Source organism: Rattus norvegicus, chromosome 3, assembly GCF_036323735.1.
Source record: "Rattus norvegicus strain BN/NHsdMcwi chromosome 3, GRCr8, whole genome shotgun sequence".
NCBI classification, from domain to species: Eukaryota; Metazoa; Chordata; class Mammalia; order Rodentia; family Muridae; genus Rattus; species Rattus norvegicus.
Window position 1 is genome coordinate 180,363,103 of NC_086021.1, and position 11,052 is coordinate 180,374,154.

At 41.0% G+C, this 11,052-nt stretch overlaps 1 long non-coding RNA gene across 2 annotated transcripts; it reads right to left on the reverse strand.

Annotated features, from left to right (window-relative positions):
- Window positions 1–7,491: 7,491 nt before the first annotated feature.
- On the reverse strand, window positions 7,492–10,746 carry LOC102552273 (uncharacterized). Of its 2 annotated transcripts, XR_352913.4 has the most exons (3): window positions 10,657–10,742; window positions 9,579–9,739; window positions 7,492–7,760 (listed from the first exon to the last, which is right to left on the reverse strand). It is a non-coding gene; the product is annotated as an uncharacterized LOC102552273 (long non-coding RNA). The 2 variants fall into 2 exon arrangements; XR_005502771.1 differs by lacking the exon at window positions 9,579–9,739 and having other exon boundaries at window positions 10,657–10,746.
- Between the last annotated feature and the right edge of the window lie 306 nt (window positions 10,747–11,052).

Consider the following 11,052-nt stretch of genomic DNA (forward strand, 5'->3'; position numbering starts at 1 on the left):
CACTGAAAAATGGTAGAAAGTGATGGAACAGGGCAGTAGCATCATCTATAGCCAGGAGAGTCAGATGTGGAAGATTCATGAGTGTGGGTGCGCGTGTGTATGCGTGTGTGTGTGTGTGTGTACACGCATGCACGCACAACTAGTATAAGTCTTACACAACCTCTAACTGTCTTGTATATTATGAAAAGCACACTTTCTGCCCCCAGAAGAAATGGCACAGCCCCTTGAAGAATATTTACTTTTTTCATAGCTGCAGCTCAAGTACGAATGTTGAGTTAATAATACTTCAGAATTGATGTTAACTCAATCAATTTTATGAAAAAAAAAAAAACCTGTGCTGTTTGTGATGATTCCAAAATCTCCAGGATTCTACAGAAACAATCAAGTGTTACTTTTTGTGTTAAATTAAATTTCCCTTCCCTACTGACACTGACAGTCTAGTCCACGGAATGTTTAGAACGTACGTGTTATTTAATAGACAAAACATGATACATAAAAAGCCTTTCACCACAAGACAGATGAAAATTTGGGAGTATAAACCTTATTTAATTTTAATTAATTAAAAGAAGCCAAAACATGATATCATATATTTTAATCTTTCATAATGAGTTAGTCTTCTTTTATGATTGGATGAACTGGTCCATATTTTATTTTGAATGAATGTATGGTCTAGAAGATTAGTGATTGTTTCAAAGAAAGAAAATGTTGCTAATTGAACATACAAGTTGATATATTTTCATCCAAATTGAAGTCATAGCTTGAAAATATCAAATGCTTCTTCCACAGCTGATCCCAACCCCCATAGTGCTGCCTCTGTCCTGGGCTACTCATCTCCCAAACCTACCTGCCTTTGGGAGTTGGAGGTGAGGTCGCACGGAGTCAATCACACAGACTCTGGGAGCAGGTGAGAAATGTCCCAGTAAACTCATCTTAACACTGATGCCCTTTAATATCCTCCATTCACACCCATTGGTCCCAAGAAAGCATCGCTTCTAAACAGCAGTTCCTGATTGGCTGGCATTGTCTGTGCCAGCAATCCTTGGGCTCTCAGGCAGTCCTCAATTAGGTCCTCCTGCAAGAGATGCTTTTGCAGCTGTGTGGTTCCTGGCATTTACTTAGAGGTGGCTGCCACTGTTCCTCCTATATCATAGTATGTTTTATTTTTATTTTAGTAAAAAAATAAATCCCATGGTGATTATTCATATCCTTTGAGATCATCGCTCTCTCTGGATCCTTTCTCCTACCTTCGTTTATCAAATAAACTCAATTAATTCCAATAAAAGTGAAATAAAAACCCACCATTTTCATGTGTAGGTGTCTATTACAGCACAGTTCATCCTTCTGTTCTTCCCTAACCAAAGCCTTGACATGGTTCAGGGTGACGGCCTTCACAGACTCATTGTCTGACTCCTTTGCAGCTATGTTTGGTTGTGAACCATGCAAATAGCAATTAAGATGGGGACAGAAGTCTTGAGCTTCTTCTTAGGAATCTCAACTTTTCCCCAAAGAAGACCCCTAAAACTAGAGAAAGGCATCTTTATGATTTGTGTCGTGAATGCCCATGAAGAGGATACGAGCCAATATGCCAACTACAGCATCAGAAGACAGAAAATGCAGCATCTCGGTGAAATCACCTAGCAGCTAAATCAATACCAGTAGGTACTTAACTCTAAACTTGAGGAGGAAAAAAATAAATCTTTGCTACATTTGCTGCTTCTCAGTTCAGGGTGGCTATAGCTTAGCCAGATTTGCTTCTACAGGCATATGAGTGGAACCTTGTCAAAGAAGGCCTGGGTTTGCGATTGGTCTGTATTTTAATTCATAATAGTCATGTCGTACATGGTCACAGTCGCCTATCTTTTTAAGCTTTCCTGGTAAGTACTAGAACTTGCTTTTGCTTCATTTTTCTATTTATTCACAATTTTCTCTCTACCATCTTGGAATCTCACTCAAACTTGCCTCAGAAATGGAAGCCCTCTGGAACATTTTCTTGGGCTTTCTATCATGGCTCCCTGACACTTCACCCCTGCTCCCCTGCATCTTTACCTTGCTCACATCCTCTCTAGACGTGGAGAACTCTTGCCGTTCATTAGGTCTTTGTTCTGTTTTTTTCCTCTTCTTTCTTTTTCTGCATTGTTAATCTACCTCCTCTTTCTAGACCATCACAGCATGACATGACAGCGTTCCCCAACTCTCTTGTCTTTCTATTAACTTGCTGCGACTCTTCTTCCTCCTTTCAAACCCATTCCTCCAGTCAGAAACAGGACCTGAGCTCTACCAGCTCTCATTTTCTAATGAGCCTCCCTTTCCCTTTCAGCCCATTACAAACTCTATTTTCTTACCAGTTCCTACCAGCCCCAGGCAACCAGACTCCTGTGGCTCCCACTCTCTGCAGATGAATCCATAAAATACCATCACCAGTAATATTACATACCAATCAGCACATTCATAGTTTCCAATATCTCTGAGTCGCTTTAAAAAATCAAGCAAAATAAACAAAACATTTCCTTCATCCCATACTGCTTCTTTCTGACTCTTCTCCCATAAAACCAAGAAGACATTAGAACCTCCTAAGGCCAGCCTGACATTTTTTAATATCTTTGTCTATGTCTATCTTTCTTCCTCTCAATTATATCATTCCCTAAAGTAAAAGTGACTATCTGTTGACAGCCTCTCCTCTGAGGTCTAGATTCCTATATTAAAATATCTATTTGGTGCAGAGTGCCTATATAACATAATTCTCAGATATGATCTCTTCATATAAACCAATGGTTCTACAGGGCTCTATCTCTTTTTTGGCTGTGGTCTTTACTTTTTAAGAAAATTTTATAGTGTGTGTATGTGTGTGTGTGTGTGTGTGTATGTGTGTGTGTGTGTGTGTGTGTTCTTGCACATGAATGATTATGCACACACATGAGTATGGTTGTCTGAGGAAGCCAGAGGCCTCATATGCCCTGGAGTTAACAGCAGGTTTGATCTGCTAGGCCTGGATGCTACTGTGATCCTCTGGGAAAACAGTGTGAGCTCCTAACTGCTGGACCATCTCTGAAGCCCAGGTCCAGTGTTCCTAATGTCAGGAAAAGCCAACCTCATCATTTGGGAAGGAGGCTGTCAACCTTGATATTACCCCTCTGTTCATTTCTTACAGCTCATCTGTTGGCAAAATCTACTGGTTCTGGCTTAAGGATCCGTGCCGGACACCAACAACTGAAGTAACTGCTTATTAGATTTAAGTTCTCACAAGAAAAACTAAGAGGATAGACTTGGGTAATGGTTAAGTCTGCAAAGTGACAACTGTTCTCGACATGAGTTTAGATCCCTGGAGCCAGAGTGTAGGAAGCTAGGGATGGTGGTGTGCTCCTGTCACTTGGGCTTGTGGGGGCTGGAAGAGATGGAGCCCTGAGGCTCACTGGCCAATCAATCTAGCCAAGCGTGTGTATAGTTTAGTAAGAGACTCTGTCTCATAAACTAAATGTGGACAGCCACAAGAGGTTTCTCACAACCCTTTTTGTCAGGCCTCCATATACAGGGCACCCAGATGCACATATCTAAGTATCCACATTAATGGCTGTGAACGAGAGAAGAGAGAAGAGAGAGACAGAGACAGAAACACAGACAGAGAGAGACAGAGCAAGGATAAAGGGATAGAAGAGAGGGAGAGGGGAGAGGGGAGAAGGACAGAGCGAGAGAGAAAGAGAAAGGAGAAAGGGGAGAGGGAAGAACAGGAGTGAGGAAGAGAGGGAAAGGGGATAAAGAGCAAGAGAAAGAGGAGAGAAAAGGGGGGAGAGAATGGAGAAAAAGAGGAGAGGGGAGAGGGAGGGATAGAAAAGAGAGAGAGAGGAGGAGGAGAAAGAGGAGAGGAGAGGAGAGGAGAGGAGAGGAGAAGAGAGGAGAAGAGAGGAGAGAGAGTAAAAGTTATAAAGAAATTTCAGAACCAGTGGCTGGCATGGCCATGGGGTTCCCAAGTCCTCATACACAGAGCAAGCTGTGACTGGGAAACCACACCGAGGTTAGAGCTGAAAGGGCACACCGTTTCTTTTGTTGGGACTACACTAACAGGACCATGCACAGGTACACCTAGACATGCATAGAAGGACGCCTGTATCAGCAAGGTTCACAGTAGACCCAGAGGGACCAATACCCAATGCATAGCCCAAAATGGCGGCACTAACCTGAGAGACTCACAGCAGAAGAAAGACAGACAACTAAGACTGACAGATTTAAGATACACAAAGCAAACCGGGGAAACAAGGAGGCCACACTTCTGCGATGCTCCTGAGCTTGTATGGTTCTGTTTGGAAAAGCAAACCAGACATAAAACAGCACTGAGGATGAATCCATTGATATGAAGTCTGAGAAGCTGGAAAACGGAGCCACACCTCTTAGCTATTATGCTAAGACGGGGAAAAATTACAAGAAAGAAGACAATCAGTTTGATATAAGTAGAATTAGCATTGAATAGCATTAAAGTTTTTAGAATGTGGGCAAGACAGTCTTTCTTGTTCTGTGTACTCTTGTATTTATTTATTTACTTGTTCGCATTTATTTATATACACACACGTTTATAAATATACATGCATTGTATTTTATAGCAAAATATACACATAGAAAATATATAAATAACTTTTCCAAATAACATTTCTATGTGCACAGCTAAATCCACCCACCCAGAGGCTGATACGCCCCGGCCTCAGTGGTACAGAAGAGACTCCCTGGTTGTCTTCTTGTAGCCATTGCTGGTTGCTCACCATCCTGCCCCCACCTTTGTTTCAGCCTTTCTTGTGAACATGCCAGGGTCTTGACTTCCTCATTGCCTCTCTACTCCGGAAAGCCACCGGGTGACTGTGGATTTGCGGAGCTTGGGCTCAGCCAGGAGACACTATCTTCCCTTTGGAAATGAGATCCCACCCCCCAGGCTGTCTTCTCCCGTGGTGCTCCACGATACTTGCCTTCCTTCTTGTGGTTGGTTAGTGAGGTGAAGCTGGTGACCTTGTTTTTCATTATCGTGACCTGAGAGAGACATACACTGATCCTTGGCTAACTAACATGTTGGGAAGGAGTAAATATGTTGGGCTTACAGTCAAAAGACATCCCATTAGCTGACATGTCTGAGCAATATTAACAACGAGGGTGTAATGGGGAGAAATGGGCAGGAAGAGAGAAAGCAACAGATGAGAAGAAACACATTCACATTTATATGCCTGCTGTGTCTCAGCCGTGGACAGATGAGAGGAGACTCAGCCACGATAAAAAACATGGAGCGACAGAGAGTGGGGTGGGCAGAAGCCTGGCTTTCTCTCTCTGCACCACGTTTCCTACTGAATACACATAATTACATGTGAGGTGAGCTCAGCCATTCCTTCCCAGATTATCTTTGTAAGAGAATATGGAACCAGAATTTTCTTCATTTTCTACAGTAGTTCTTAGTGAACTTAAGAAACAACATCATCTCTTGGGTGAAAGACACTGACCTGGATGTGAGCCTCCCAGGACCCAGGGGCTGCAGACCTCTGGGACTTTGAAGATCTGGGGCCCTCAACTGTATCCCTGGTCCCTGTGCAGGAAAGCCGTGTAACCTCTCCTTCCTCAGGCAATGATGCAGTCACGAGGCCATCGTTGGTGTGCATAAGACAGGTGAGAGCTAAGGAAGTGCCCTGCATGCTAATTAGACTGTCCACAGTTCAGTCAGCCTAGAAGTTCAACATCTTTCTTCATTTATTTTCAATCTAAAAAGAAGCTTCACATTAGAAGCGAAATCAGAATACCAATTAATTCAATTCAGCAATTTTCCAAACACGTTCTCCACAGCCGTAAACCAGCAATATTTGAAAATTAATTTCATAATATTAAGCTTTACCCCTTAATCTATTACTCACAAAGAGAGAAAGACACATTGATGCTGCTAATATACACACATTCCCTAAGCAATTTCAATAGCAATATATTAATAACAATAACTCAGACAGTAAAATATGGGTATCTATGAGAACAAAATCATTTTTCGATGTTAATCAGTCATCAGAATTGATATTCTGTACCAAGTCCATAAGTTTAAATGGCCAATATGTTTCAGGGAGCAAAGAATCATTTTCTATGTCAATTTGGTCACCAGGACTGATACCTGATATCAAATCTATAAATTGAAATTGGAGGTAGGGTGCCAATTTTCTTTGAAACGACATCATAGAATTCAAAAGGTCAAGTCTTAAGAGACTTATTTGAGGCCGAGTCACATGGATCAATGTTTATTACAAAACATATTATGTAAAAAATATCTGGTCCAATGTCATGACATATGCCTGTAATCTCAACGCATGGGGTACTGAAACAGGGGGATCATGAGTTTGAGGCTAACTTGGACTGAAGAATATGTCTCAAAAAAATAACTTACAACAGCCGAAAGGCTGTTTAATTTGATATATCAGAGTCTTGAGTTACAGGTTTATTAACTACAAAATCAATTGGTGAATTCATTTGCTGTTTTTCTATTGAAATCAACATATAATTAATTATGGTAAGCAAAGTCAAGGGAAGATTAGAAAAAGCTAAATAAACCAGTGTGTCGATTAGGATTTGGGTCAATTTTGTAGTCACGGCTTTCATTTTTGTCTTGTTGTTGTGAATATCTGGTTATGATTTCTAGTGAGAGGATCTTGAATAAGAAATGCCCCCCACAGGTTTATTTGAACCCTCAGTATTCATTTGAAGACTTAATAGTATACATTTACTTCCGTTTCAGAAGACTATCAAACATTTAGGAGATAGACCCTTGCTTGAGAAGTATGTCCCTAGAAGGTGGAGTATGAAATATGATAGCCTTAGCTCACTTTCTGTACTCTCTCTCTGCTTCCCGTGTAGATTAAAATGTGACGGTCCAGCTTCCTGTTCCTCTTGCCCTGCCGTGCTCTCCCTGCCATGGTGGACTGTGGCCCTCCAGAAGTGAGGAACACAAAGCCCCTCTTCTTAAGTTTCCTTTGGTCATGTGTTTAATAACAGCCATAGAAAAGTCACTAACATACCAGCTCCAGATTTTTTTAAAATAATCATCTTTCTTGATGTGTAACTTACTTGAGATAAAATTCACTCATTTCTAACATCAAACAAGTCCTGGTTCCCCAAAAGTCATGGCTTATTGACTTCTAAATCAATAGTTCTCAATCTGTGGGTCGTGGCCCCTTGGGAGTTGTGTAGCAGATATCCTGCGTATCAAATATGTACATTATAGATCGGAACAGTAGCAAAATTACAGTTATGAAGTAACAGCAAAATAATATTTTGGTTGGGGTCACCACAATACGAGGAACTGTATCAAAGGGTTACAGCGTTTGGAAGGTTGAGAAACACTGTGTAATTGTAGCTAAATATAATTGGCCAAGGTTGTATGAAGATTTTTAATTTATATTCATGACTGACTCAATCTTGTTTTATTATATTATTTTTGTTACCTTTTACACCAGGGTTATATTTTAATATTACTGAAAAATACATTGATTTCCTTGATTTTTAGATTTATTTTGTTAATTACATGAATATGTATGTATGGGAATACACATGTGAGTGAGGTGTCCTTAGAGACCAGAAGAGGGCAGCATCGTGCCCCCTGGAGTTGGAATTGCAAGTGCTTGTGAGCCACAAGATGCAGTTCTGGGAACCAGACTTGAGGACTCTACAAGAACCGGATGTTTTCTTGGCTTCTAAATCTTTGCTCCAGTCCACTGATGCTCGGTTAGTAGGACAGCATGAATAATGGAGCTGGTGTTCTTGGGAATAAGAAATCAAAGCAAAAAGTTAGCTTGTTTTGGTCAGAGAGATGATATACACATAAGCCATGTGAGAATATACATGTGTAAAACATAGTGGCCAGGAAAACCATGTGAGAATATACACGTATAAACATAGTAGCAGTGTAAACCATATGAGAATATACATGTGTAATACATAGTAACCATGTAAACCATGTGAGAATATACATGTATAAACACAGTAGCAGTGTAAACTGTGTGAGAATATACATGTGTAATACATAATAGCCATGTAAATCATATGAGAATATACATGTGTAAACATAGTAGCCATGTAAACCCTGTGAGAATATACATGTATAATACATAGCAGCTGTGTAAACCCTGTGAGAATATACATGTGTAATACATAGTAGCTGTGAGCAAACAGTTCTAAGTCCAAAGAATTGAGCTCTATATCTATGTGAATTTTAATAGTTTACATTGCGTTCTGAATGAGTGAAGTCATTATATTCAAATTCATTCCTTCAGTTGTGTATAGCCTCTAATCCTTTTATACATTTAGAAATACTCATTTAATATTTAGTATGCCCTTTACAACTTCCATTCCTCCTTTTAGCAAGAGAATGCTATTACTTGTGAAAATGCTTCGATATACACAAATCTATAGTATACTTTGTTATTAATGATTGATGTCCGGGGTCCAGCTCACCAAGAGCAGAGCTACTCCTGATTTGGTGGGCCTGGGCATCATATAAAAGCAGACTGAGCAAGCCACGGAGAGTGAGTAAGCCAGGAAGCAGCATCCTTCCATGGGTTCTGCTTCAGTTCCTGACTTCAAGTTCCTGTCTTTTGTTCCTGCCCTGGCTTCCTTGAATGGGAACTACACTCTGTATCATCAAATAAGCCCTTTCCTTCCCAAGTTCATTTTGCTAATGTTGTTTTTAAACATGTGCGCTCTCTCTCTCTCTCTCTCTCTCTCTCTCTCTCTCTCTCTCTCTCTCTCTGCCCTAAAGAAATGTGAGACATTTTCAAACACCTGATTCCACCAGACCATGTGATCAATTTGTTTCTGTAGATGACTTTCTTTGACCTGAGCCACAGTGTATATATCAATGTCAGGGACTCAGACATAATTTGAATTGCTTCATCTAACCTCTGTTTCACATCTATTTGTTCTAAAACTCATATCCTTTATAAGTAGCATTTCTCCAGTGGTGAGAGCTGATCAAAAGTCCTACCTCTAGTTACACCAGACCTTTAATTTCCTTTAATTGATGGCTTCTATTTTTTCCTGTTTAAATATTTACCCTATGATTTACTTTGAGAGTGTCATGCATGAGGACTATATTTACATCCTTTTTTGTCCTGTGCTCTCCCCTTCCAACTCCTACAATCTCACCCCCACCTCTCCATTTCCTCTCCAACAAGTCCCTCACAACTTTATGACTGCTTCTTTAATTATTGGCAGACACATGTGTATATAAACATAGCCTGCTGAGTCTATTTACTGTGACTGATGTGCATGTACATTTAGGGTTGACCACTTGGGATTAGAAAGCTCTCAGGGCTCTCAACCCTGGAGAATCCTGACTCCTCCATCTCTCAGCATCCAGTGACTGCCTGTAGCCTTCATCTGGGGTGGGGATAATAGAGGCCTTATGGGCTGGCTGCTCTGAAATCCCATTGGCTTTCGTTTTGAGGTTCTTTTCTAGCTAGGCTGAGACTGGATGCTGTCAACTGTTAAAGTACTATTGTGTCTTCTTCCTCTAGGTACCATCTTAGAGACCCATGATGTCAACTGGAGCTGTTCTTCATGGGTCTCTCTTTGCTTACCTTTATACAGTGGTCTACCAGATATCCGCTGTGGAGTCACCACCCCTGTCTCCAGTTGCACTGTGCACTCTATGGGATGAAACTCTGCATTGTCTAAAATCGTACCTCAAACAAAGGCTTCTGTTGCTAATTTTGGATGGGAATCAATTCTTATTGTGACCCTTAAAAAGAACAGATAATTCTCAACTCTTTCATGATTTCAAGATTTATTGCTAGAGTGAGTCTTCTATTGAGAACTAGAAACAGTGACTAGTTATGGCTTCTCTCTTTCCTGAGTGCACCTGTGAACAGACTTGTACCGCATTAGACACAGAAGCTCATTTTCATTCAGTCAATTACAACTGGTTTCTCTAAGCTTCCTGGAGGTGCTTGCTATTCCTGGACCTGATTCAAGCTAATTTTCATGTCCTGGTATATTTTCCTTGTTTTTATTTTATTATTTTATTTCATTTACTATCCCTCATTTCTGATACAGAAATGTAATCAATTACCAGTTTACATTCCCTTCCTTGTAGACCAAGAATCTATCAATCACCCTCTGTGATTGTGTACTGCCAGCTAGCAAATGGGAGGTGGTCATGAGGTGTTTGTGACGGTTGGTTTTAATTATCAACTCAATACAATATAGGATCATGTAAGGGGTCTAAATGAGGCATTGTCTTGATTAAGATGACCTGGGCGCATGAATGCAAGGATTTATCTTAAGCTGGATTAATTGTGGTTTATAGACCCATCCAGAAAGTAGGCAGCACGGCTCCTTAACTTTGTACCTTGAATTATAAAGCAGTAGAGAAGGCAGGTGAGTGTAATCATGCAGGAATGAATGCATACATGATTTTTTTTCAGCTCTTGACTGTGGATTTGATAGGACTAGTTGCTAAGTTTCCTGGGCCTAGACCTCTCTGCAGTAATAGCTAGAAACCAGGAGCTGTGAGCTAAACTAAATTCTCTCTTCTCTAAGTTGCCTTTGTCAGGATATTTTATCACAACCAAGGGAATGAAACCGGAATGGTATCTGTATGTGTTATAATTCTTACTAATGCTTGCATATCTATTCCAGGGCTTCAAGGACTTTTACCAGTCAGAATGGAAAAGGGGCAGGGTCTTCACATCCATAGGTGTTTCTGCTGACAGCTCCAGGGACAGAATGTTGGCATTCTGTCTAAGCCCCACCCCCACAGTTACCTGGCAACAGCCAGGTATGCTCTGTCCCACAGTTACCTGGCAACAGCCAGGCAAGCCTGACTATAAAGGGGGCTGCTTTCCCCTCCTCACTCTCTTTGCTCTTCTCTGTTCTCTGGCCCTTTTCCCCTTTGTCCCTTCTCTCCCCATTCCCCTCCCCTCTTCCCTCCAAGTGCTCATGGCCGGCCTTTTCTTCTCCCCTCTTCTACTCTTCTTCTCTCATTAAACCTCTCCATGTGGAACTATGTTGGCTTGGTGTGGTGTGTCTGGACGCAAGCCAAGATTTATAACC